Source organism: Schistocerca cancellata, chromosome 1 (assembly GCF_023864275.1).
Source record: "Schistocerca cancellata isolate TAMUIC-IGC-003103 chromosome 1, iqSchCanc2.1, whole genome shotgun sequence".
NCBI lineage: Eukaryota > Metazoa > Arthropoda > Insecta > Orthoptera > Acrididae > Schistocerca > Schistocerca cancellata.
In genome coordinates this window covers 915217089-915243109 of record NC_064626.1, presented here as the reverse complement: position 1 = coordinate 915243109, position 26021 = coordinate 915217089, and the positions used below count along the sequence as shown (strand labels likewise).

The window sequence follows — 26021 nt, the reverse complement described above, 5'->3', positions numbered from 1 at the left end:
TGAATTCTATCGAACATTTGTAGGACATAATCGAGACGTCAGTTCGTGCACAAAATTATTCACCGGCAATATTCTCGCATTTATGGGTGACCACTCATGCTACGTCGAGTTGTTGCAGTGCGCCGCGCAAAAAGAGGTCTGACACGATGTTATGAGGTATCCTATGACTTCTGTCACGTCATTGTGCATCAGAAGGCAAGAATAATTAAAAACACTATGAATGTTACATGATAACATATCGTATGTGGTGACCGGGTATGTGAGTCTGTACAGAAGCGGATCGAACTGAGAAAAAAATTTATACGTGCGTTTGCCGTAGCAGTGTAGTGGGCAATGCAGCGCGGTTGGCAGCATTGGGCTGTCCTGCAGCTGCGGGCAGCCCGTGACGCAATTCCAAATGAGCGGCACACGTGGCTAGGCGGGGCGAGTGCTGCGCTGCTCCTGCCGCCATTGAGAAGGTGGCAGGGAACGCCTGCAGACTGCACACACCTGCTGGAGGCTTTCCAGCGCGGCTCGCCTGGAGCATGCCACGGAGGGGTGCAGAGCGTGCCGGCGCACCTCCGAGTGGCAGGCTTGACCGTGATGCATCGCTAGACCACGCGAGCCAACATCACGTGCACGCGCCTACCATGACGCTTTACGACAGCGATTGCGGGCAGCAGAGGGGTGTTTACACTTAAAACTTCCGGGCTGGTAGGCCGTGGTCGAAGTATAAAACTCTCCCCTGATGTTTCGTCGCCGATTGCGGGAGACATCCACGGAGGTACAGCGGCGAACTACGAAGATAACTCGAGGAAGCGCTGATTATATAGGCAATACAGAGGGCGCCACTGTCGATCACGTGGCGTCGGCTATGAGATTGTCTCTGGTAATGCCAACATTCTCGATTGGAAGTAATCGATCGTCACGCTTCCGGTGCAACGCTGACATCCAAATTTTATCCAGCTTAACACCTTTGTCTTTCCAGTTAAAATTATTACGGAGTTTATCAATCTCGATAGCTGATATGACGCTCGTCTCGCTGAATTTTATTTCATGATCACCTTCCTGGTAAACATTGTAAGTAGGCTGTTAATGTTTTTATGTTGGTAACGCCACGTAGCACTCGGTATGAAAATCACTGGCTGTGCTGTGTGCAGTCTGTGGCTGGTTAGCATTGTTGTAATATTCGCTATTGTAGTGTTGGGCAGTTGGCTGTTAACAGCGCTTAGCGTTGCGGAGTTGGAGGTGAGCCGCCAGCAGTGGTGGATGTGGGGAGAGAAATGGCGGAGTTTTGAGAGCGGATGATCTGGACATGTGTCCATCAGAGACAGTAAATTTGTAATACTGGATATCATGAACTGATATATATATTATGACTTTTGAACACTATTAAGGTAAATACATTGTTTGTTCTCTATCAAAATCTTTCATTTGCTAACTATGCTTATAGTTAGTGCCTTCAGTAGTTTGAATCTTTTATTTAGCTGGCAGTAGTGGCGCTCGCTGTATTGCAGTAGTTCGAGTAACGAAGATTTTTGTGAGGTAAGTGATTTGTGAAAGGTATAGGTTATTGTTAGTCAGAGCCATTCTTTTGTAGGGATTTTTGGAAGTCAGATTGCGTTGTGCTAAAAATATTGTGTGTCAGTTTAGTGTTGATCAGAATAAGTAAAGAGCGAAATGTCTGAGTATGTTCAGTTCTGTTCAGCTGTTTGAAAATCAGATAATGTGAGAGGTTTATCAGCACAGTAATTCATTAATTTTTCTAAGGGGACGTTTCAACATGTTCCGCTACGGCCGATTTATCCGTGTGACCCATGCGGCAATTCCTCTTATGTTCAACAAGAAGGGTGTTCACACTTCTCTTTGTGGTACCGATATAAACCTGTCCACAACTACAAGGAATTTTATATACCCCCGGTGTAACCAAAGGGTGTCGTAGAGAGGCTATCGAGATTGATGAACAACGTAATAATTTTAACATGAAAGACGAAGGTGTTAAACTGGATAAAATTTGGATGTCAGCGTTGCACCGCAAGCGTGACGATCGATTACTTTCAATCGAGAATGTTGACATTACCAGAGACAATTTTTATATATATATTTATTTATTTATTACCAGAGACAATCTCATAGCCGACGCCACGTGATCGACAGTGGCGCCCTCTGTACTGCCTCTATAATCAGCGCTTCCTCGAGTTCTCTTCGCAGTTAGCCGCTGTACCTCCGAGGATGTCTCCCGCAGTCGGAGACGAAACGTCAGGAGAGAGTTTTATACTTCGAGCATGGTCTATCAGCCCGGAAGTTTTAAGTGAAGACAATACCGGCTGTGAAAGCCTACACTGTATGATCAGAGGGGTGTTTGTTTGTACGCTATACTACTTGACTTCCGTCGCTAAGATGGACAGTCTCGAAAAGGTAACGCCTTATAGTATGTTTATCGGATTTGCAGTCCGATCGCGAAAACAAACTTACACTATATTTTTGGCACTCTAAATGGTCGCTATTTTCGGCTGCGAAGCTGAATTCCCAAGAAGCAATACTGTCCTGTTGCAGTAGAAGTTCCTCAGGGCATTGTGCTCGTCTGTCCTCTATCATATGGAATTAGAAAATTGAAGAAATTTAATTTGTTTACAGTTTTTCTGTTTGTGTAGTCCATAGACGGGTGTGAGTACCGAAAGTGTCGTCTGAGCGTCAGATTTGGTCTTTTATGGAGCAAATTTGGGCGCTGTTGGCGTAGTGACTGTAGAGTGTTTTCACATAAATTTTAACGGATTTCTCCGAAGGATATGGTAGATCGATGGTTGCCTTCCTTTTTTATTGCATTTGTCACCGATTTCTCGCCTACCTTTTTCACTGACGATGTTTCATGAGTGTGATTTATCAGGCGCCTAGACAGTACATGATCAATTCCTGTTAGAAGAATTTTGGGGTTATGCGTCTCCAACGCTGTTCGCTAGCAGATATCTGTGTACACTTGATATTACTTGGCTCTTTTCGGGCTGACAGCGAAACAATCGGTGGATGTCGGATGACTTAGGCCGCTACGGAACGTTTTGGTCCGTTGCCAACCTTGGCTAATAAACAATACAACACGCCGTAGCACTGCAATGGGCACTGTGAATGGGATGTTGATTCCAGCGAGCTGCGTGTCCTGCTATAAAGATGCGAGTCTTGTTCCCCCTACACTTCCCCTCCTCCTGCAGCAGCTGCCGCCTGCTAGGCGGCGATCGCGTGCTTAAGTTTGCAGCATCTCCTGCAAAAGGACCAAGTTATATCTGTATTGTGCCTGTAGTACAATATCTGAATGTAAAGTAGGAGCTACATGTACTTGGTCCTAATGTGGCGTTAGCTCACGCACGTGCTTGGTGGCGGGAAACGCATTCTTCTTCCTGAAGGGCAACGCACGGAATTCCAGTCGGGGCATTAGTGGTTCCTCCCTCGTTCGATTTCGAGTTGCAGGGTTCGTGTCTGCCCTGTGACGCAGTCGACAACAGATTTAGAGGCAGTTGTCTTGAAAGCGATATGCCGCTCCTCTCAGCGCTCACCAAGCAGTGGCACTGCAAATGCTCTCTGCTAAGGGCAACAACGGCATCCAGCGCACGCGCCGTGGGCCTGTTTTTTAGGTTTCACATCGAAAGATGGTGGCCAGTTGGAACGCCGAAATATTCTGTCAGTTACTAAGCCGGGAAAGGCTACAGACTCACAACAAGTAATGCCTGTTTCATTAAGGCAGTGCTGCCAATAGAACGAGGTGAACGTGGGTATTTTGCCACAAACCAGTCACCTAGCAAAGTTAAACTAGGTGTGCTGAAATAACGAAAGCTTACATGTTAATTTAACCGAACAGGGGATCTGTTCTCGAAGAAGGCCTATGCATTAGCCGGAATTTCTTTAATACATATATGTGCTATAATATGCCATTTTATTTCGAGTCATATAAGCATTGTCCGCAATTTTTCACTATTGGCCGAGTTAGGTTACAGAGACGTTTCCGCGCGTAATTCAAACGTCGTTGTAGTCAATTTAGTTCTACTCGCTATTAGAAAATGTAAAAGGCACAATCGCCATTTTATGACCTCCATTTACGCGGAAGATTTCGCGTAGGCCTTGTGTGAATATTAGAGCTTATTGAATTGACTGGATAATACGTATCTTGAGACAAAAGCTTAATTCATCTTTGTGATGGAACTATGCGGAACGCATGCGAAGGTAACTCAAGTTTTGGCCGGCTGCTGTGACCGTGCGGTTCTAGGCGCTTCAGTCTGGAACCGCGTGAACGCTACGGTCGCAGCTTCGAATCCTGCCTCGGGCATGGATGTGTGTGATGTCCTTAGGTTGGTTAGGTTGAAGTAGTTCTAAGTTCTAGGGGACTGATGACCACAGATGTTAAGTCCCATAGTGCTCAGAGCCATTTGAACCATTTTTAACTCAAGTTTTACTGTGAATAAAACCATAGATAATTTTTATTAAATATCCGTGTGAATTATTTACTCATCCTCATCACTGAATTATTCAAGACAGGAAAGGGACAATCTTGAAAAGCTGTATAAACCAAATTTCAAGCGGAGTATCGTGATGATATACGGAAGTAAGAATTTCATAGTCGCTACTCAGACTAAATTTTATTTGGATCATATAGGAACCTGCTACACGTGACGAATATTAAAGCCTACGATGATTAGAATCTTTTTCATTGTCAGTTGCCGCCATATAAGACGAGTGTTACTGTCGTACTGAATATCTGCATTCGGGGAAAAAGCACAGGTTTCGCTACTCCCGTGGTAAACGAAACCTTATAATTATCCCCGGCAAGCGCTATTATAACACTCTCAGGAGGACAGCTGAAGCATACAGCACCCAGCAACAGCATTATGGCAACCATTATATATGAATCCGTTGATCCAAATAAACTTACACACACACACACACTCACACACATTTACACAAAAATTTTAATTTCTGCCTAGGACAATGGACGATGTTGCCCCTGAGACTTAAAGTAGTTCTGATCGAGGTATTCAGGTGGTTACCCCACATGTTCCCAATTAGGAATCCCTCTGCCCCACTGACAGTATAGTGAGATATTTGGTGGAAAAGCTAATACAACAGCCCGTCCAGCTGTCATCAGCACAGAAGGGAAAAAATAGAGAAGCTCCGTGACAGCTGCAATGGACTTGGCGCTGCTGCTTTACCCGTCTGCCACGACCAGTTGCATAATGAGACTTTGTTTACGTTTCTACGGCAATGCTGAGGCGTTGCCACAATTTTGAGCAGTTATAGGTTTCTGTCAGTACTAGGGCAATCTTTATCGCTTTATCTGCCGCCTGTCTGGAATTTTCTTTCACCAAATCGAGTACAGTGCGGGGCAGAATTGCTGTTTGAATGTATCAGATGTCTAAACCCCACCCCCAGTTTCTGTCTATTCAGGGCATGGAACCAAGAGGCAAGGAAGTAATGCCAGTGAAGATTACACTGTCGGTGCTGACTGTAGAACACAGGAAGCACTATAGGCGTGCAAACACAGTTATACGGAACTTCGAAGCAGTTTCCTTGCGACGTCATTCCTCCAGTTAAAACTTTTTAAGTATATGTCGCTGTCGGCGCAACGAAAGTCTGTGCGCTCAACCAAATTACAGAGCTGACACAAGGCAAAGAAACAGCCACCTTATAGAGGAAGTACTGGGAGATGCGGCCTCTTTAGGGAGGTCGCTAATCGCGAACGTACTCTACGTTCAGACACAATTTGTGGAAAATCTCGTTTGTTATTATCGACGCCTTTTAATCACCATTACTCAAAGGTTCGTACAAACTGCTTTTGTCTATCCGTCATATTTCTAGAATGTTATGTATCGTGTACTGAAATTTTATCACTTAGTAATGTGTGAAGTAATAATGTTTCATCTTTATTTTATGGACCTGTCAAGCTAGCTTTTAGATTGACGATAGCATTCAAAGATTAATCTGAAGCTATCTGAGAACGTGATTTAAAGACGTAGAGTGTTAGAGCATGGAAAAAACCGAAGTGCTCACTTGTTGCGGCTGCCTTGCAATTCGGTAATGCTCCACGGTAGCACGATAGGCCTTTGTTCGCCATGATGCTGTACAGTCGATCCGGGAAGGTAGTGTTAAGTTCTGTTCTGCCACATGTACGCACTGGCAAACTGAATTTCAAATACAAGAGAACAGCGGGAGGTTTCGAACCTCGCAGATTTTAGTTCTGCGTCGTCTCCCTCACCCAGTCCAGGCGAATGCCTAAACTGAAGTGCGTAATTAATGAACTGTATTGGAGAATATTAGTATTAAGAATAATACCGCTTTGGTACGATGGGGCCGGCCAGTGTGGCCGTGCGGTTCTAGGCAGTTCAGTCTGGAACCGCGTGGCCGCTACGGTTGCAGGTTCGAAGCCTTGCCTCGGGCATGGATGTGTGTGATGTCCTTAGGTTATTTAGGTTTAAGTAGTTCTAAGTTGTAGGGGACTGATGACCACGGATGTTAAGTCCCATAGTGCTCAGAGCCATTTTGAGCCATTTGGTACGATGGGTGGACGTATAGCGGCCGTTAAATGTTAGTGAAAAAGACGAAGTGAGACGCGCAACGTACGGTCTAGTGACACTTCGCCCTATCTAAGAGACAGCATTGGTAGCTCAAGCCGCCTTTACCTTAGCTTCTGCCATATTTCTAGCTCAGGAATATGTGCACGTTCCGCCCGTCATAACAAACGCCTGAGAACTGTGATGGCACTTAGAACCACACCTGAAGACATACTCCAATGCTGTAATTCCGCGGTTCGCCACCACTGTGCAGACTATGTGTTCGCTATCCCGTAATACTCCACGTGTCGTGGTCCTCATCAGGTTTACGACTCGCCCTTTTCTCGAGCGCCACGCTTCACACCCAAGTTATTCTGCTGTTCGCTACATCTTTAAGTGGCTGAAATTTCAAATTACCGACAGCCGGCCATTCGCATCCACCGAAGATTCGACTTATAAGCGACGACGTGTCATACTGAGCTCTTAAGCCATGCTCCGCTGCTGCCGGTCACTGTACACAACATTTATACGCTAGAATAGATAATAAGTTCATATCAGGGGAAGGCAAAAACAACTAGAAGACTCTCCTCCAGTCGCATGGGTGGCACTGACAGGTTCTCCTGTTAGGAGCTTTTATTATACAATGTCGTTGAAGACTGCCAAATGTCATCTGTGTCTGAATGATATATCAGAGAGCTTAACTCGCAAACGCAGTTTCATATGTTCGGCGATTTTTGTTTCACCTCCTCATATCTTGAAAACGCTAGCCTTTCCTTCCTTTATCATCAGAGAGAAGGGATGGAAGTCATAGAGGACTAGATCCGCTAAGTACTGTGATTGAGAAATCACTGTCATATTTATTCTTAAACTGTGCTTGATACTGCCCTCTTCGACAGAGAATACAGTCGTCGTGCAGTAGCTAGTACTTTTTTGATCGCCACAGTGCAGACAGTATTTTCTTCAGTGTCTCGTGCAATCGTTTAGTACCCCAGACAAAGAAATCATTATGAGCTACTCTCTTCACGTTGAGATAACGAACCAATATTTTTCTCTCTTGGGTACTCAAATGTTTTGCTTTCTTCAGCAGTAGTGTCATACACCTCTACTACTTCAACTGTTGTTTGGGTCCTGCGTCATACTCATAGCACGACAAATTGATACAAAAATTTGATTTCATCGCGCTGTTCCGTCATGTCAGAAACTGTGAAAACATGTAAAACTCTTAAAACAAGTATTCTCGTTTATTTGGCGTTGAATATTTCGTCCATAAGGGACGTCATTATGAGGGCTGCGACTGTTAATCAATACAAATAAAACAGTTTTCTATGTCAGTCACTTGTTTATTTTTCCATTAACCGTTTAGATGGTTCACATCATCATCTTCAGGTGCAGAATTGTTTATTTACTTGGCTGGTGTTGGCTAAGAGTACAGACACCTTTCCACAGTCGCAGCCCAAGAACAGTGTGGGTTATTTGGCGTCTTTTGCTAATGGTAAAAATTGTTGATTTAGAAAAGGCACTTTAGAGGTTAAAAAACATGGACTTCTGACAGTGAATTGTGCTTATAGGAACGGTACAGTTGTAATAGAAGCACATAACTATTTAATCATTATTTTTGTATACAGTGCTGGAGTAATTAATGTAAATACTGTCATTCATCCCTCAGTAATTTCAACCTACAATATATATGTATGATCGGTTGTAAGCTTTTTATGTAGAAGAAATTAGTATAATAATCGTGTGAACACTCCCATTCATCCCTTAATGATTTCAAACTACAGCACATATGTATGATTTGTTGTAAACTTTTTATGTGTAAGAGATTAATATAATAATCGAAGTCTGCACGTGTTTGTATTCAAGAGCAGCCCATTAACATATTGAAACAAAAGTGGAACAGATTTATGTACAAAACTATTTAATCACTGTTTTTGTATCCAATGCTGCAGCACATTCACATTAAAAGAATTCATGTATAGCTACCTAATACAATAACTGAGTTGTGCTCATGTCAGTATCCAATGTAAACAAACATATCTGTAACATAAACAACTTCCTTGAAACTACAGTGTAAATGTGATGTGCAGTGGAGAAGACACATCAGGAAAAAGTATTCATACCTCTTGCAACTGTACCATCCCTTTAAGTACAATTCACTATCAGAAATTCATGTTTTTTAACCTTTAAAGGGCCTTTTCTAAATCTACAATTTTTACAATTAGCAAAAGACGCAAAATAACCTACACTGTCCTTGGGCTGCGAGTGTGAAAAGGCGTTTGTACTCTTCACCAACACCAGCTAGGTAAATAAACAATTCTCCACCTGAAGACGAAGGAGTGCACCATCGAAACGCGTAATGGCAAAATAAACAAGCGACTGACCAGGATGTGTTTTATTACGTTTATTGACGTTTCTACAAGCATGACGCCGAGATGCCTGATTCAAGCCGCACAATAAAGATTACTCGCCAGTCACGTCATTCGCTCCACCTGCAGGAAAGAAATTTTAGATACTTTCAAGCATGTACATCTCCCCTCCAGCTTTTCCAAGACTGACAGAAAACTGATTACTCAACAAAAATCTCACAGGTTTATAATTGCAGTATTACGAACTGATAAGTGATACACATCAAAATGGTCTTGTCTGGTAATGTGTGTTACTGTTATATGTTTTGTTGAAATTACCTCCCGTGTACACAAGCACAAAAGTAACACCTGCGAACTAATGATTTTTTTATCACCTTCAAAGGTAATTTCAAGAATAACCATTGCAGTTTTCACAGTCCGAGGTAATAGGTGTCTTGAACTGTTTACAGGTGATAATATACAAGCCGCTTCAACCCCCTTCCCCTCCGTTAACGACAAAAAGAAAAGACTACATAGATCGTGATGGGATGAGATTTACTCATCCGTTCCAATCGGAAGATCGATGGAAGTGTGTAACTGATCCAGTACACAAGCATCAAAACCTGTAGGGCTTCCATAACGTTGGAACATTAATCATTATCTGTCTGTCATTGGAACTATACATCTCGCACTCTACATGCTGGGGAAATGTTAAGAACCGATCAGAAATATTTGTCAAGATCTCCTGTCGAGAGAATGTCCATACGACCGATCTGTTCACCACTAAAAAGTGCATCGTTTTACCTGCTCTGTCAACCCTGAATCTTCGTTAAAAATTTTTCGCACACTGACGAGTCATGAGTCAGTCGATTCGGATCCATACGCAGTCCATCATGTTGATATTGATATGTAATTCTTTAGCAAGACGTCCCCTACTTTGGATGTGTTGAAAATATCATGTAATTTGCGTGTCGCAAAAGGAGTATGTAATAAGTCGAAAGCGTTCTATCGCTTTGCTGAGTTAACGCAAGAAGGGTGTTTAGCCGGTAAACGACGCACGAGGCACAAGACAGACAAGATGGTCAGGCAGGCAGGGAGAAGCGGCGCTACTTACGTGGAGAACGGGGAACGCTGGGCTGCAACATGGCGAGGCAGAGGGGCGCAACGCAACAGGTGCGCGCGACGCCGTGGGACAGACTGTTGTCGGCGCGCTCCGATAACTCAAAACACTTGCTGGGCGGCCGATAGCGCTCTGTTATCGCTGCCATCTCACCTTGGGTCACTCGAGATCGCTTTGTCACACAAACGCTCTCGCCCTGAGCCACCCAGCGAGATGATGAGCTAATTGTCTCATAACTGCTGCTGGCAGCTCGCCAACACGCGGTTCGCTTCCTGACCACACCGATCTGGATGAAGCCCGCTGTGTGATTTTCCAAAATTAGTTCGGGGAAAAACCTATGACAATGTTCATGATGATAATGATAAGGACGATGTATGTCAGTAGAGAGGGCTATGCGTACAAACGTTAACGGGGCTATGCGACTTCTGTACACTTCTAACCCTGAATGAGATTTTCACTCTGCAGCGGAGTGTGCGCTGATATGAAACTTCCCGGCAGATTAACACTGTGTGCCCGACCGAGACTCGAACTCGGGACCTTTGCCTTTCGCGGGCAAGTGCTCTACCATCTGAGCTACCGAAGCACGACTCACGCCCGGTCCTCACAGCTTTACTTCTGCCAGTATCTCGTCTCCTACCTTCCAAACTTTACAGAAGCTCTCCTGCGAACCTTGCAGAACTAGCACTCCTGAAAGAAAGGATACTACGGAGACATGGCTTAGCCACAGCCTGGGGGATGTGAAGGTAGGAGACGAGATACTGGCAGAAGTCAGGAAATGGAATAAAGGGCGTCTATGTATCCACTCTTTTCCTAGGTACGCTCATTTTCGCACGCATTATGCTCGAAACGACAGTTCTCAGTACGATGTCCAACAGGACAACGTTCTTGACAAATTTTGCCAATGGTGGCTTCCCCGGCCGATTACTCACTTTTCTAAGGACACCGCAGGGCTGCAACCCAATTGAACGTGATTTCACCCCTTTGGAGCGTAGTGCAATCCCTAGTTTTCCTTTGGTGTACGAGGTGGAACCACTGGCGACTGTTCACAATTATTCGATGAAATTTGAACGCGATGCGAAAGCAAAAAAGTGTATTTATGACTTTTCATACTTTTTCACGGGCCCCCTTGGCGTATGCATGGAGGGGTGCAACATTTACATGCACTGGAATGAAATGACAAAGGGTCCCTTAAGATCCCTACCCCCTCCCTCCTCCACTCCCTCTTCAGTTCGACAATACCATTGGCCACCTTTGTCGGACACTTTAAAAATGTCTCTGTACAGATTTATTCATTCATTTATCACTATTGACAAGTGGGACAGGCAACCTGCTCCACTCCAGCGGTTGCTGGCCCCATGCAAAATCAGAGGGGTGTCGAAAGGGTTGCCTGCCTCGCCGGCTAGTACAGATCGGTAGATAGATGTCTCTGTATAGAAATCAGCGTCTCATCATTATAGACTGTTGTTTCAGGGCTGTACAGTAATGGAACAGCATCCTCCAATCTACTGTCCAGCCCTCAGTCACCATGTCGATGATGAGCTCGCCTTTCAAGACGACAGTGCAGGAGAATACCACACCCACTTTGTGAACAGCTTTCTCCAAGTTGGAATCATCCGGATGGGATGACCTGTGGGATCTGCTAATATGAACTACAGTTAGCAAGCTTGGGATCAGTTGAAACTTCCAGTGCATCGTCGCAGGAACTCTCCTCACAATCTGGAGAACTACCGTACAAGAGTGGAACGAAGCTGAGCAGCAAGGTCCCTAGCATATTGCGGAAGTCTTCCCAAGTGGGACCCAGATCTGTTACAACGTTAGAATAAACAGCAACAATTTTAACAGAGACCACTGGTACGCACTTAGTAGGGGGGTGGGCTTCGGACATTGAGTGAAAGCAAAGACGAAGGTTTGACGCTTGTAGGGACGCAGGAGCAACAGTTTCAAACGTGGCACCGGCCCCTCGCGCCATCTGACGTCACTTGGTCCCGCGCAAGGCCCACGAGAAACAGAGGTCGTGGCGCGTACGTCACAGCACATGACGCTGCAGGTCCTTCGAGTGCCAGCAGCTGTCTCTGGCGTGGAGCGAGTAACCATTTCAGACGAGTTTAATAATTCTTGACTGCTTGTTTAAATGCATGCAATCTCTCTATGGCATACGACAAAGTTAAGATCTTTAGCTATTATCTTTCCAATTACACATTGCTTTCCAATGGGCTCTGCACGGAGCCGAGCGTTGGGGAAATGTGGTGCACAAGCCAACTAGTGTGACCTCGCAAGTTCTTTGTGGGGCCCGTATTTTCCGTGAGCCCTGGTCCCGCGGCCGGACGGAGCTGCTAGGAGCTGCCCAACTTGGCTTCTTTGCATATATAACTCCGGCCCTCTCTGGGAGGTTCCAGGCGCTGCCATTGCATCTATATAAGCAGAACGCTGTGCCAGCCCCGGATGTCAGTGATTTTAACTCCTGATGAAGATGGCGGAGACAACTATCGAAAGCTGAAGTGTGTTATTCTAAGTGATGAGGCTTCTAAACCGAGAAGGTTTTATTGAAGCATGCTACCGAGAAAGACTCCGAGAAAACGAATTAAGAAGTCATAGTTAGGTTCAATATTATATATATTTTTGATGTATCATGTGAAAAACCTTATTCTATAATGTTCTTGTGTTTTCTAACATACATTTTTTATATTAATAAAGAAAGCAGAAGTTACAAACTTAGCTTAAAGCACACTCACAGTCTGCCAACCTTGCTCGCGTTCTCCTGCCAATCACACTCACCTACGAACAATGGAAATTTATAACTTTAATCTTACGAAGTTTAGAATGTATTGTTACAAGTAACATATATTTATATAATATAGGACAAGATAATACTCCGCGGGACTGTTACGGTCGCAGGTTCGAATCCTGCCTCGGGCATGGATGTGTGTGATGTCCTTAGGTTAGTTAGGTTTAAGTAGTTCTAAGTTCTAGGGGGCTGATGACCACTGACGTTAAGTCCCATAGTGCTCAGAGCCATTTGAACCATTTTGAACCAAGATAATACTTGCAGGCGCGAGCGCGCGCCCGTGCGCGCGCGCACACACACACACACACACACACACACACACACACACACACACACATACAAAGAGAGACAGAGAGTGTGTGTGAGTGAGTGAGTGAGTGAGTGAGTGAGAGAGAGAGAGAGAGAGAGAGAGAGAGAGAGAAAGAGAGACTAGAGAAAAGGATTGGATTATGAGAAATAATGGGATGAAAAGAGAAAGGGTTGGAGATATAGAGAAAGAATTTGGTAAACATAAAGAGAAAATAGAGAGATGATAGAAAAGATAAAAAGAGGGGAAAAAGTTAAAAACCGGAAAGCCAAAGGAAAAGAAAAAGAATGGCGTAAAATGAGCAAAATACAGAGGAAAAGAACAATAGAATAGGAAAAAACCAGACACGTGCAAAGAGAAGTCACTCTCAGTGAGTTCAATACCTAATTATATACACAGATAACTCGTCTATAGATTTTTTGAGTGGCTTTGTGAATATCAAAATGTGTTACATAAATGGTCATATTCTTTGAGCTTCTGAGTCACAAAGAACACGACCATTTATGTTATTTATTGATATAAATTTCAATTTTACACCTCTGTCTGTTCCCGAGAGTAGAGGTGTTAACAGACGGGAACTAAGTCATCCAACAAGGAATCCGTTTTTACCGATTGAGATACGAAATCCTAAAAAGTGAAAGGGAGGTTTAAAATGAGAAAGTAATACATACACTGTGCAACACAAAGGGTCACATTTTGGAAACCCCGTAATTGTCTCCCAACGCGGCGCAGAAGTTTGCCTCAAAGGTGCCGACAGCTTTCCTGTGTAATGACGCAAAAGTGTGGTGCCATGCGACGTCACCATAGCGCTCAGCAACGCTCCATGCAGCAAGTTGTCGACACGTGGAAAGTAAGGTTAGAGCTCAGCAGTTCATTTGAACTGTAAGGTGGGTTAATGATGTCATACTAGCATCAAATGTCACCACAAATCCAAATATTCTCAACGCCAACGTGGCCGTGTCATACGGTGGCAAGATTGTCACACCCCCTCTTACGCAAATTTCAAAGCTTCGTTTGATGCCTGAGGGATGGAGGTCTGATCCACGATGCTCAACATTGAAATCATGCGGGTTTCTTATGTGTGGCAGAGGAAAACGTTTCAAACACACCGCCGCTCAGAATCGACAGGAATAGGCCTTGGGAGATGGCATAAGGTGCGTCAATGGGTGTTTATTCTCACATATCTCGTGCCCGGAAAACGATAGTTTGCAGTGTCATGAAGAGCAGGACAGTGTTCTTGACTCATTTTGCCGCTGCTCACACACTCCTGGATGATTTAAGGCTTTTCGCAGGACAACCCCTTTGAAGGTGATCTCACTCCACTGAAGAGTAGCTTGACCACAAGTTTTGCTTTTGGTACACAGGAACTGTTCAGAACCGTTTGACGCAATCTGAAAGTGATCCGAAGCAGAAAAGAGTGTTTACACTGTTTTATCCATTCCTCTCCACACCATCCTATGGCGTGTGTACAGGTGACTGCGACATTGAAGCACTCGTGAAGAAAACGAGGAAGGGTCCCTCTCAGACCTCCAATTCAGCTACACCATCGGTGCCACCTACGCATCTTTGTTGGACACTTTAAAAATGTCTCTATATAGACACAGCCATCTATTGATCTCTACCCGTCGGCCAGATTGGCAACGCTTTCGACGCCCGTCTGATTTCTCATGTGGCCAGCAGCCGCTGTTGTGGAGTGGGTTGCCTGTCCCACCTGCGGATAGTGTTGAGTGGATGAGTATCTGCATACGGGAACATTTTTAAGGTACCTAACAAAGGTGGCACCAAGGTTGCTGCCAAGCTGGAGGGAGGGGAGAGGAGACTCTCAGAAGAGCCCTTTGCCATTTCTTTCACGTGCTTGTCAGTGCTGCACCCCTCCATGCACACAACAAGGTGGGCTCGAAAAAGGAGGGATGAAACAGCATAAACACTGTTTTCTGCATCGAATCACGTTCAAATTTCATCAATTCCATCCTATACACAGCAAAGCAAAACTAGCTGTCTCGGTGTACTCCAAAGAGTGATGAGATCATGTTCAATGAGGTTTGCAGCCCTGCAATTTCATTTAAAAAGTGTAGAATTAGGGGATTTCAGCAGTGGCAAAAATTGTCAAGAACGTGGTCCTGTTGTATATCGCACTGCAAACTGTTGTTTTCGGGCGCGAAATATGGGAGAATGAACGTCCATAGTGAAGGAGTGGATTCAGTGACGCCCTTTATGCCAGCTCCTGAGACCTTTCTTGCCGATTCTGAGTGGCGGTGTGTGTGAAATGTTTTCCTTGGCCACCCACAAGAAACCCACGTGATTTCGACCCTGGGCGTCGCAGTTCTGACCTCCATCGCAGAGGCGTCAAAGGAAGGGGTGGAATGTGGGTAAGAGGGGGTATGATGACCTTACCATCCTGTGACACGTCCACTGTTGCCTTGGGCACAACTATTGTGATGTTTGGTGCTCACATGAGCTTCTGAGGTCTGGCCTGTTTTTCGAATGTGTCTATACCTTGCTAAATGAAGCGCTGTCGAGCCCGACTGTGACATCGCAGGGCGCCACGGTTTTGCAACATTAGAGAGGAAGGTCGTAGGCACATTTGAACAAAATTTCAAACTGCTGCGACGCAATGGGAAACAATCACAGCTGGTGCAGTATTCAGCGACAGACAGACAGAAAGGGGAGCGAAGGGGAAGGGGTAGTTGAGTAATAAAATAAGAAATTGATTATACGCTTCACAAGAACTGCAAGATCTGAATGACATTGGGGATGAATAAAATTGGTTCTTTTGCTCTGTGAGGCTTTGTCAATACAGGACCGCAGCATAAATACATTTGAACAGTAAGGGATTTTAACATGATAGTCTGGAGACACGGAAATGACTGTGTGGAAAGAAACACTCAAATTAGATTGTGTTTAGCTATCTGGCGATATCTTTAATACACCTTTGCGTCATGCGTGCTTCCGCCAAGCATTGGATTAGGACGAATCGCAAGACTTTTCTTATCTAGGATATTGCGTGTTGTTCCTATTGCTACTCGATTGCGTGATACGTTTGACCTCTCAACAGGTTGGGATTAAAACGAGCAACACTATAATTTTTATTGCGACATGTAGGTGTATTTTCTTACTGCTAGTGGATTTATGGTCGCCGTCAATACAGGTCATGGACTCGTCAGACAGAAGGCTTAAAATTAGCAGTTCGTGTTTTCCTGTAAGAAAGTTCGTAATATCACGTTATCGTTATCACCATCATGGTATCCTCATACCATCGTTTCTCCGACATAATTTACTGTACATTTTGGTGGTACCTGCCGCACGGTTTGTAACTGTTTTCATTCAAAATAGGAGACTATGTAAATGATAGTTCACGCAATGGAAGTCGCGTTTTAGTTATTTTACGCCTTACCAACATTGATGCACTGACGGTGAGATGCGTTTTTTTTCCATCTCAGATGTTGGCAAACTGTGCTAGCCAAGTGGTGAGGTGTGGACACAAGAACTTACTCGTATAGTACGGTGTGAAAATCGTTGTACTGTTGCAACGGTTCCTTTCAAGCATCCTCCAGTGCTGTGTGCTAAGCTTTTTAATCTGTCGACACTGTAGGTTGAATCTTAGATCTCAGCTGACAGCCGGCTGTTGCCTGCCTTCGGATATTCTGTTTCACGTGCCGTTATGTCTCGCTTATTAGTACGAACAGTTCTGTTGGATGCTTGACTATGCAGTGTTGCTCTGAACAGTAGAGGGATGAGCACCAACTAAACAGACTAGGACGATCGTCACTATCGTGTAATCTTACTTCATGTCTCACTACAGTGACACTAGTAAATGAACCCTTTTATTTACTCGTCCAAAATAGTACCGTAGTAAAGAAAAGCATAATAGAAATTTCTGAAAACCAAAACTACCTTCTTGTTGTTCTTATTTTTCCTCCTCTGCACTTCAGGTATTAGACCTCTGTAACTCTTCGTTAGGCTTCCCACACTTCTTCGGTCTACTGGACTATAATTTCTGATTTTGTATGGTAGGGCCCACATGTTGCCAACGTTGTTTCGACCACGCTGCAGAAGCCCTTACGCTGGGAAACCCTTACACATCCCACATGCGGTCTCTACGCTTCCCCATGCGATTTCCATATTTTAGGAACTTTGAAGAAAGACTTGCGTGGTGTTGATTTGCTTAGTATGAAGAGGTGAACGTCCGGGTACAGTCATGCTTCCGCTGGCAACTGCAAACATTCTACCATTACTGACCATCTCGTCGCACAGTGGGACGAATTATGACGATTACTTTTGAAATAATAAACAGTTTATTTTTTTCCATCTGTCTCATTTTCATTTTCAACTGTCTGCCCCTTATATTTCAGAGTGAAAATTCCATCTTCATGTTTTCCATTATTCACTCGAACCAGTGAAGCAGTAGCACTTGCATAGTGCTAAAATCTGCTTCAATGGTGGTCCATAGAGAAATTCCTCTAAGTTGTTTGGTTTTCATTGTACACATCAATTTGTTGTCGATATGTGTGCAATGAAAACTAAACAACTTCAGGGTATTTTCCCACGGTCCATCAGTGAAGCAAATCTTTGCAATTTGGTCGTTTGCTTTATCAGGGCTCGTGTGAAACCTGGAAATCCTTTATCTTCGAAATTGGCCTCGAAAATAAAAACTCAAAAAGGCGAATCACAGGGAGTCCACGAGCTTTTATTCATAAAATAATGACCCGCCCCGGCTTCGAGCGGGTAGCACTAAGTATCTATGACAGCTCGACTTGTCTGGCGTAACAGTAATAACTTACCTCCCTCGTGGATCAGTCAAAACTTTATCAAAATTCCACAGTATTTACTGATATAACGCTTCACATACAAACAGAAAAACGTGACAAAGGATCTCAATTCAACATAGCTCAGCCAATTTATCCGAAATATTTATGAATTAAATACCGTAAACAAACCTTCCTCGCAAATGAGACTATCTACTAGTGAAGACCACATAAAATTCACTAAACTAGTTCCTGAGACTGGTTGTCACATACAGACAAAAAACGTGACAGGGAACTTTAATTTAGAATATGCAAGGAACTTATATCTTTCACTGTGTCTGTATGTCTCGGGAAGCCATTATGGATTCATTTAAAAAACGTGACAGGGAACTTTAATTTAGAATATGCAAGGAACTTATATCTTACACTGTGTCTGTATGTCTCGGGAAGCCATTATGGATTCATTTAAAAAAAGAGATGAGTAATCTATTAATTCGATGCATTAAGCATTAGGCAGCATTATCGCCTTGATTTCGTGACCTCCAGTATAAACGCTGGTGAAATGTAATAATGAAGAAAGAATGACCTTATTCATCTGAAAACGTTGCGGAAGCCTCAGCACTCCTATCGAGAGTGGTAGAGCGAGAATCAATTTTTATTCTTGGAGGACACCATCTCCCCCTCCCAATGGAACATTAGACAGAGGTGAAACAGAAGGCAACACTCGCAACTCATGGTGGTTCAAATGGTTCAAATGGCTCTGAGCACTATGCGACTTAAATTCTGAGGTCATCAGTCGCCTAGAACTTAGAACTAATTAACCTAACTAACCAAAGGACATCACACACATCCATGCCCGAGGCAGGATTCGAACCTGCGACCGTAGCGGTCGCTCGGTTCCAGACTGCAGCGCCTAGAACCGCACGGCCATTTCGGCCCGCTGCAACTCATGGTGATATCGAAGGATGCACCGCAATGGAGATGTGACATTTAACTGTAATACCCATCTCCTCTCTCAGACATGTGGGTACACCAGACGGCTTGTAGCCGAAAATCAACAGCTTGCGATTTCTTAGCGAATCATTAGGGAATGCATCATAGGCTCCCTATAATGCACGGGAGTGCGATTAAGACCAGTTTTATTCTTGGCAGCAAAAGGACGTAGGTTCAGAGATGTAGGAATCCTATGAAATAGTATTACTCACAGTTCCTATCACACTGGGATTATCAGAATTCAGCTTGCTTGTCAGGATGTAAAGTTAAAGCTGTCATCTCGTACTGTAATATCCATCGAATGTCCGTATCGCTTCTGTACTTGCTGTTAATCCTCTTGCCAGATAGTTATTACTTCTTACGATCAACGAGTTGCTTTCTAAGGTCACACTGCCCATTTCATGACTCAATTCACTCTTTGTTATCTATGGAACAAAGTTGGTACTGAACTGTTTGCTGTGGAAATCTTTATACATTTAATGTTGATCTGGCTGTATAGGTTCCGTCGAATGAATGATGCAAGCAGGCCTTTTTCGAATCAGTGCCAAACGTCGACAGTATGAGGGGCGTTCAAAAAGTAATGTAACACTCTTTTCTGGCCAGTTTCGGATAAAAAATGCGAAATTTGTTGTGGGACATTTTGGGATATTCCCGCTTCATCCGCTACAGTTTCATGAAGACCCGATATGTGGCGGCACTTAACGTAGCCCTCAAAATGGCGTCTGTAACGGAGGCGCGTTCCAAGCAGAGAGCTGTCACTGAGTTTCTTTAGGCGGAAAACCAGAACATCGCAGATATCCACAGGCGCCTGCAGAATGTCTAAGGAGACCGGGCATCGGACAAAGGCACGATGAGTCCTAGGGCAAGGTGTCTCACCATCGCAACAGGATAGTGCAATCTTGTCCGAGCCCCTACGTGCCAGCTGGCTGCACACAGCTGTGACTCCTGCAACGATGGAACGTGCGGACACTCTCATTCAAGGTGCAAAAAATGCAAAGGAACTTCAGCCTTTCCAAGAGAACGCAACTTCACATCAACAAAAGTTCAATTGACTGTTCTTCCTCATCCATCCTACAGCCCGGATCTCACCGCTTCCGACTTCCATACGTTTGTACTAGTGAAGGATGAACTCTGTGGGGAGCAACAATTGGATGGTGGGGAGGTTATCATTGCAACAAGATGTTGGCTTCGACCTTGCCCAGGAGAGTTGTACGATGCGGGCATATAGGTCCTCCCAGTCAGATGGAGTGAGGCCGTCGCGTTGAACGGAGACTAAGTTGAAAAATTGTTTTGTAGCCAAAAGAGTGAGGAATAATATGGTGTACTGGAATCCTGAATAAAACCATTCTAATTTTAGAAAGAAAGTGCTTCATTCCTTATAAAAAAATGTTCAAATGTGACTGAAATCTTATGGGACTTAACTGCTAACGTCATCAGTCCTAAGCTTACACACTACTTAACCTAAATTATCCTAAGGACAAACACACACACCCATGCCCGGAGGGAGGACTCGAACCTCCGCCGTGACTAGCCGCACAGTCCATGACTGCAGCGCCTCAGACCGCACGGCTAATCCCGCGCGGCCCATTACTTATTGAACGATGCTTATATAACGTAAACGTAACCTGTCAGCATTAATAGCTTATCAAAGACTTTCTTCTTGGCTAAAACGAATTTAATGCCTTCCATGAACAAACGTAAAGCTAATTTTTAAGTAAATGGCTGGGTCAAAGCACACTGTGGAACTTTTGGCAATGGAAAAGTGCACGTACATCCTTAGTGCTCTGCTTGGATAGTCGCGTAAAAAAAAAAAAAAATAAAATAAAATAAAAAATGGCGCTCTGAGGCAATCGTACAAACGTAATTATTTATTATGTATATAGACAGTTCATCTATCCCGAGAATCGAGAATCTCGACGATCTTTGCCCGTTATTGACACTGATACTGGCAAGGTATCGGTCCTGGGAATTCAAAGACCTTCGAGAATGTTTTAATGTTACATTGGTAGTCGGATAACAAATCGTCTTATATAACTGCAGATCAACATTTTCCTGATTTTCTCCTTCACTTGTTCTATAAAACCTTGCTTCTTGCCAAATTTTATTATTGATGAGACAGGTTCCGAGTATCAAAATATGTAACATAACTAACCGTGTCTTTTGAATGCACTAACTTAGAAGCTTACGCTTTTTACGCCGCCAAGGAGTCCTGAGCCTTGGTATGTGACATAAATTTAAACTTGATACGTCTACCCGTTCCTGAGGAAAAGAAGAAACATGTCGAAATAACGAAAAAAAAGGTCACGGTGCGTAGATGGCTACAGAGTCAAAGACCCGAGGATTGAAACTCTGTTCGGTGCACAGTTTTAATGTGCCAGTAAGTCTCAAAGTCCTTATTCTTCGTTGGAGGTTTTATTAGTACTGAGACTGAACCGTAGAGGAATACCTCACTTCCTGAAAATTTCCTTTTGAACCCTGGCCACGATGCGAGCGGAAATAAATGAAGTTTTCACATATGCCTCCTCCTCCTCAGACTTTAAGGATTCTGTTCACATCACTTGATTAATGACTTAGTAATGTTTAGGAATTAATAATCTGCGACTTTTCAAAAGAAATATTTTGTGCGATTCCATACAAGCCCGAGAAACACGGATCACAGCGATGTACAACAAACCATCCTTACCATCTCTTGCAGTTGTCAACGGAGACAACGAAAAACCTGACGAGTTATACACGCAGACATCAAAAGCCAGTTTCAGATACGAACCTGTGGTCTTACTGCAGTGAGGTAACATAATGTATGATGCACAATTTAGCCCAGTTATTAGCTGTTGCTTCTGTCTAGATAAGCTTAATGACATGTTAATGTATCATGGTAATACGTAGAGCAGAACAAATTAATTATAGTAGTGTCAGTTGTGATAGCACCATGTTTTGTCACGCACGGGTGACAGTAAAGTCCTCTATTATGCTCGGATGAACACGTGCGAGCGAGTGAGTGAATGAGTCACAATCAGCTGATGAGGGCGGGCGATGAAGCTGTCATATGGAAGTGCGTCTGGGTTGAAGGAGCGGGCCTCAACACGCGGACCCGGCGGGCAGCGCAACTGGTAGTAGCAGGTCACGTGACGGCCTGGGATGACACCAGCTGCAGCCAACTGATTTCTCCTTGACGGCGGGCCGAGGTCAGCACATTGACGGTGAATCACAAATGAATGAGGTCATTCATTCAGCTGCGGAGTCTGCGCTGATGTAAACACGTTCCAGTCGATGAAACCTTTCTGTGGACCCCATATCTCAACCGTCACGGTTAGAATGCTACCAACTGTAAAAGAAAAACAGCGAGAGTTTCACGACGTCTAGTGTATTACCATACCTTCGACATATCGCCGATCACGAAGAATGTATGTGTGCATTCAAGCGGGACATGTGTCTGCGTCAGCCGCAGAATGAGCTGATGAAGTAAGATGTAAGTCTGAAGAGGTTTCCTCCGGATAGCTGCCGGCATTCGTTGCTGTGGTGATATATCTAATGACATAGGGACGTACTGAGAGCGCTTTGTATCAGCAACTGGTGACGTCACAAGGACTGGACAGAGATGATCGGTATCAAAATGGGTGGGACATGCGGGTGAAAGTTCCAGCAGCTTTGTTCTGATCAGTAAGTGTCCCCTACAATCCTATTCACGATTACCTGTTATCGTACGTCTAATGTCGATGTAGATTAGAACAGATTAACCATGACATTTTATCACCTGCTCGTACAGCTGAATGCGTAGTACGATAGCTTGCGAGGCAAGGAGCCAAAGCAGACGCGGATAAAATAGGGCACCTTCTAACATGATAGCGGTTTTTAGATGGTTTTCCACACTCTTTAAGGCAAATGTTGGGCTGGTTGTCAATATTTGTCACAGAAAATACGATACACAAACAGTTGTAATACAGCACACAGAACAAAGTTTACGTGATTCACAAAGAGGTAGCGCACAACTTCCCTGCCTTTGATTAACAGACGACTGTGGCGGCAGGAAGGGCATCCGGTAATATAGTTAAAGTAGGTTTGCCGAATCACGAGAACAGTAGACCCTGTATTACGATATAAGCTGTAGGAAAGAATCGTAATTTTTTAGCCTGATCACTGTGACTGAACATAGGAGTGCAACATACTGAAGGCATGATATTTCCTAGGCCAAGTTTGTACTCAAACAAGAAAGGCGCGTCTTCATGCGAACGCTTCTAATTTCTGAGTTGCGTGTCCAGGAGATGTGATGCACATTTTCGGAGTAGTGAAGTCAGACGTGGCGTGTACTTAATAATTGGTTAGAAATATTAGCGCGTTCTTTGCTTCCCTCTAAGTAAGGAATCTCTACTGGTCGTCTAGCTGGCGTTTTGAAGCGGCGTTGTTAGCAAGAGTTGATGCTAGCTACTTGTGATAAATGGTCTTCACCTTCAGTGCAGTCAGAGTGAACACAGCTTGTCTTAATTCATTACCAAGCTTTTACAGTCAGTACTGGAGGCTCTACAGTTCTGTTGCAAGTCATATTAGCTATACTCTTTGATTTTGCTCCTGTGTGCACTGCAAATCACATTTGATAGAGGGCTAAAGCTTGTTTAAAAATTTAAATAAGAACTACGTTTGAAACAAATCAGGTACGTATCGCTATCCAAGCCGAATTACACCATTTTTCAAATTCGCTTGCTCTAATACAGGCATTAAACATTTAGATATCATAAAGATACAAAATCCACAGACTGCGTGTTACATCATGTACACTGTTCAGTCACGTTAATGTCACCACTCGTCAAAAGCCTAAATAACCACGTCTTGCACCCCGATCGAGGTGGTTCCTCAGATTCTCAAATGGCTCTGAGCACTATGGGACTTAACATCTGAGGCCATCAGTCCCCTAGAACTTAGAACTACTTAAACCTAACTAACCTAAGGACATCACACACATCCATGCCCGAGGCAGGATTCGAACCTGTGACAGTAGTGGTCGCGAGATTCCAGACTGAAGCGCCTAGAATCGCTCGGCCACACCGGCCGGCCTCAGTTTCTCAATTGGGTTTAAATAAGGAGAGTTCGGTAGCCAGGAGAGCACAGTAAACACATCCTGATACTCTTCGAACCACAAACGTACACTTGGAGCTGTGTGAGACGTTGTATCGTCCTACTGGTAGGACGAACTGCATGGAAGGGTGGAAACGGTCCTCAAGTATAGATGAGTACTTGTGTTGATACATTATGCCTTCAACCTTCAAGAATGACGAGATCAGCCGGGGAATGCCACGAAAACATTCCCCAGACGATAACGCGCCCTCCTCCGGCCTGGACCCTTCCGCGATTGTTGAAGGGTGTTTACCACTGTTGGTAGCCACTTGGTTCATCCGAGCGGTGAGTTCCTCAACAGTTGCGCCTCTATCCACCCGTACACACATCCGCAGCCGTCAGTCACCCCTGTCATCTACGGCCTGTGGTACATCAAACTTGCCTCGGCGCCAGTTTTGGATAGCGCCAATCCGCCGTGCACTGTACACTTTAACCACGACGTTTCGGAAATGCTTCCACGCTTAGCCCGAAAGCCAATGATCATACCCTTCTGGACGTCAGATAAATGGCTCCGCATTACGACGACGACAGAACTGTTTTCTGCATCCACCAAGACGAAACTCTCCACTGCTAGTGCTGCCACCTGTGTCTGAGTGGTTTCTGTACGGTGAGGTCGAGCATAGTGGCGGTCACATTAATGTTACTGGACCGCGCAGAATGCCGAAGCACTTTCAGATTGCGGTGGTTTCAAGAGTAGTCGTCGTGCCATATGCTCAATATTGAGACCAGTATCTTAGATGTCCTCGATGGAAGATTAGAGTCGTAACATGCAGCATGCACAACTCTAAACTGAGCTCGGTGTGAGAGCTCTTATCTGGCGAAGGCTGTAAAAGCGTCTTTGTCTACCGGTAGTTGTAGGAGCTGTCATTAAATTTAGAATCGCAGGCAGAGTTCATTAAGAAACTTCTTCACTTACTGTTGTTGTTTTTAGTTTGAATAAGGAAACTCCGAAAAAGAGGATAGGTGGCATGGTTAAAGCTTAATATCCCGTCAAAGACGAGGTCATAAGAGACAGAGATAAAGTTCGAGCACGGCACGGATTATTAAGTAAATCGACCGCGTCATTTTCAAAGGAATCATTCCGGAATTCGTCTTTAGCGAAAAACTTGAATCTAGAATGCAGGACAGGATGGGAACCGCTGCCCTCCCGAGCGCGAGTCTCGAAGAATAGGGAATCACGCCCAAGTCTCCTACGACTGACAGACTTTCCAACACAAGTGCTTCATTGCCGCGTTCTCGAGTCAATGCGAATGTCTCCTCCCTGCTATGTGTAAATATTTATTTTCACTTTTACTTCACCTTTAACTAAGTACAGCTGAGAAGCCAGTTATGTATCGATGAGTCTGCTCTTTACAACAACTGAACGAATTACCTTATCAAAGAATTAGGAAAGATACGAAGTATTATCAGTTTTTGGACAATTACTGTCTTGCAAATTTTTTCCTGTCACAAACGTGATTAATGTGTTTGTTTCGCTTATCTATTGCACAACTATCCAGCACACTTGAAAATATCGCCGCTTTATGCATAACTTGGTCTGATGAAACTTTTCAGTACTTTTGGACTATGAATCGAGGCGTCAGTTCTCAGGGGAGTAGGTTCATAAATGTGCAAGTGGACGAAAAAATAGGAAGCCGGGCTGGGTGTGGTTTACCTGTTGTAAAGTGTGCTTGAAAAAAAAAAAATGCAATAATATTTCACTGAGACTTCAATTTTCATAGAATTTTGAGGTACGAGAGACTTGGCAAATGGTTCAAATGGCTCTGAGCACTATGCGACTTAACATCGGAGGTCATCAGTCGCCTAGAACTGAGAACTAATTAAACCTAACTAACCTAAGGACATCATACACATCCATGACCGAGGCAGGATTCGAACCTGCGACCGTAGCGGTCGCTCGGCTCCAGACTGTAGCGCCTAGAACCGCACGGCCACACTGGCCGGCCCGAGGGACTTGCCTGATGAGTAAGTGAAACTGGGTCGAGTGAGCCACCACAATTGTAGCTCAAGGGAAAACCACACAGACGTGATAATAAAACGTGAAAAACAATAAAACTGTTTCCCAGTACAGAAGAAACGAATTTCACAATTTTTTGCCGCGCTAC

The 26021-nt window shown here is 44.2% G+C and overlaps 1 protein-coding gene across 1 annotated transcript in view; it reads right to left on the bottom strand.

The window, feature by feature from the left end:
• The window catches only part of LOC126191305 (uncharacterized), a 532110-nt gene that overhangs the window by 457144 nt on the left and 48945 nt on the right, over positions 1 to 26021 (bottom strand). The window lies entirely within an intron of this gene.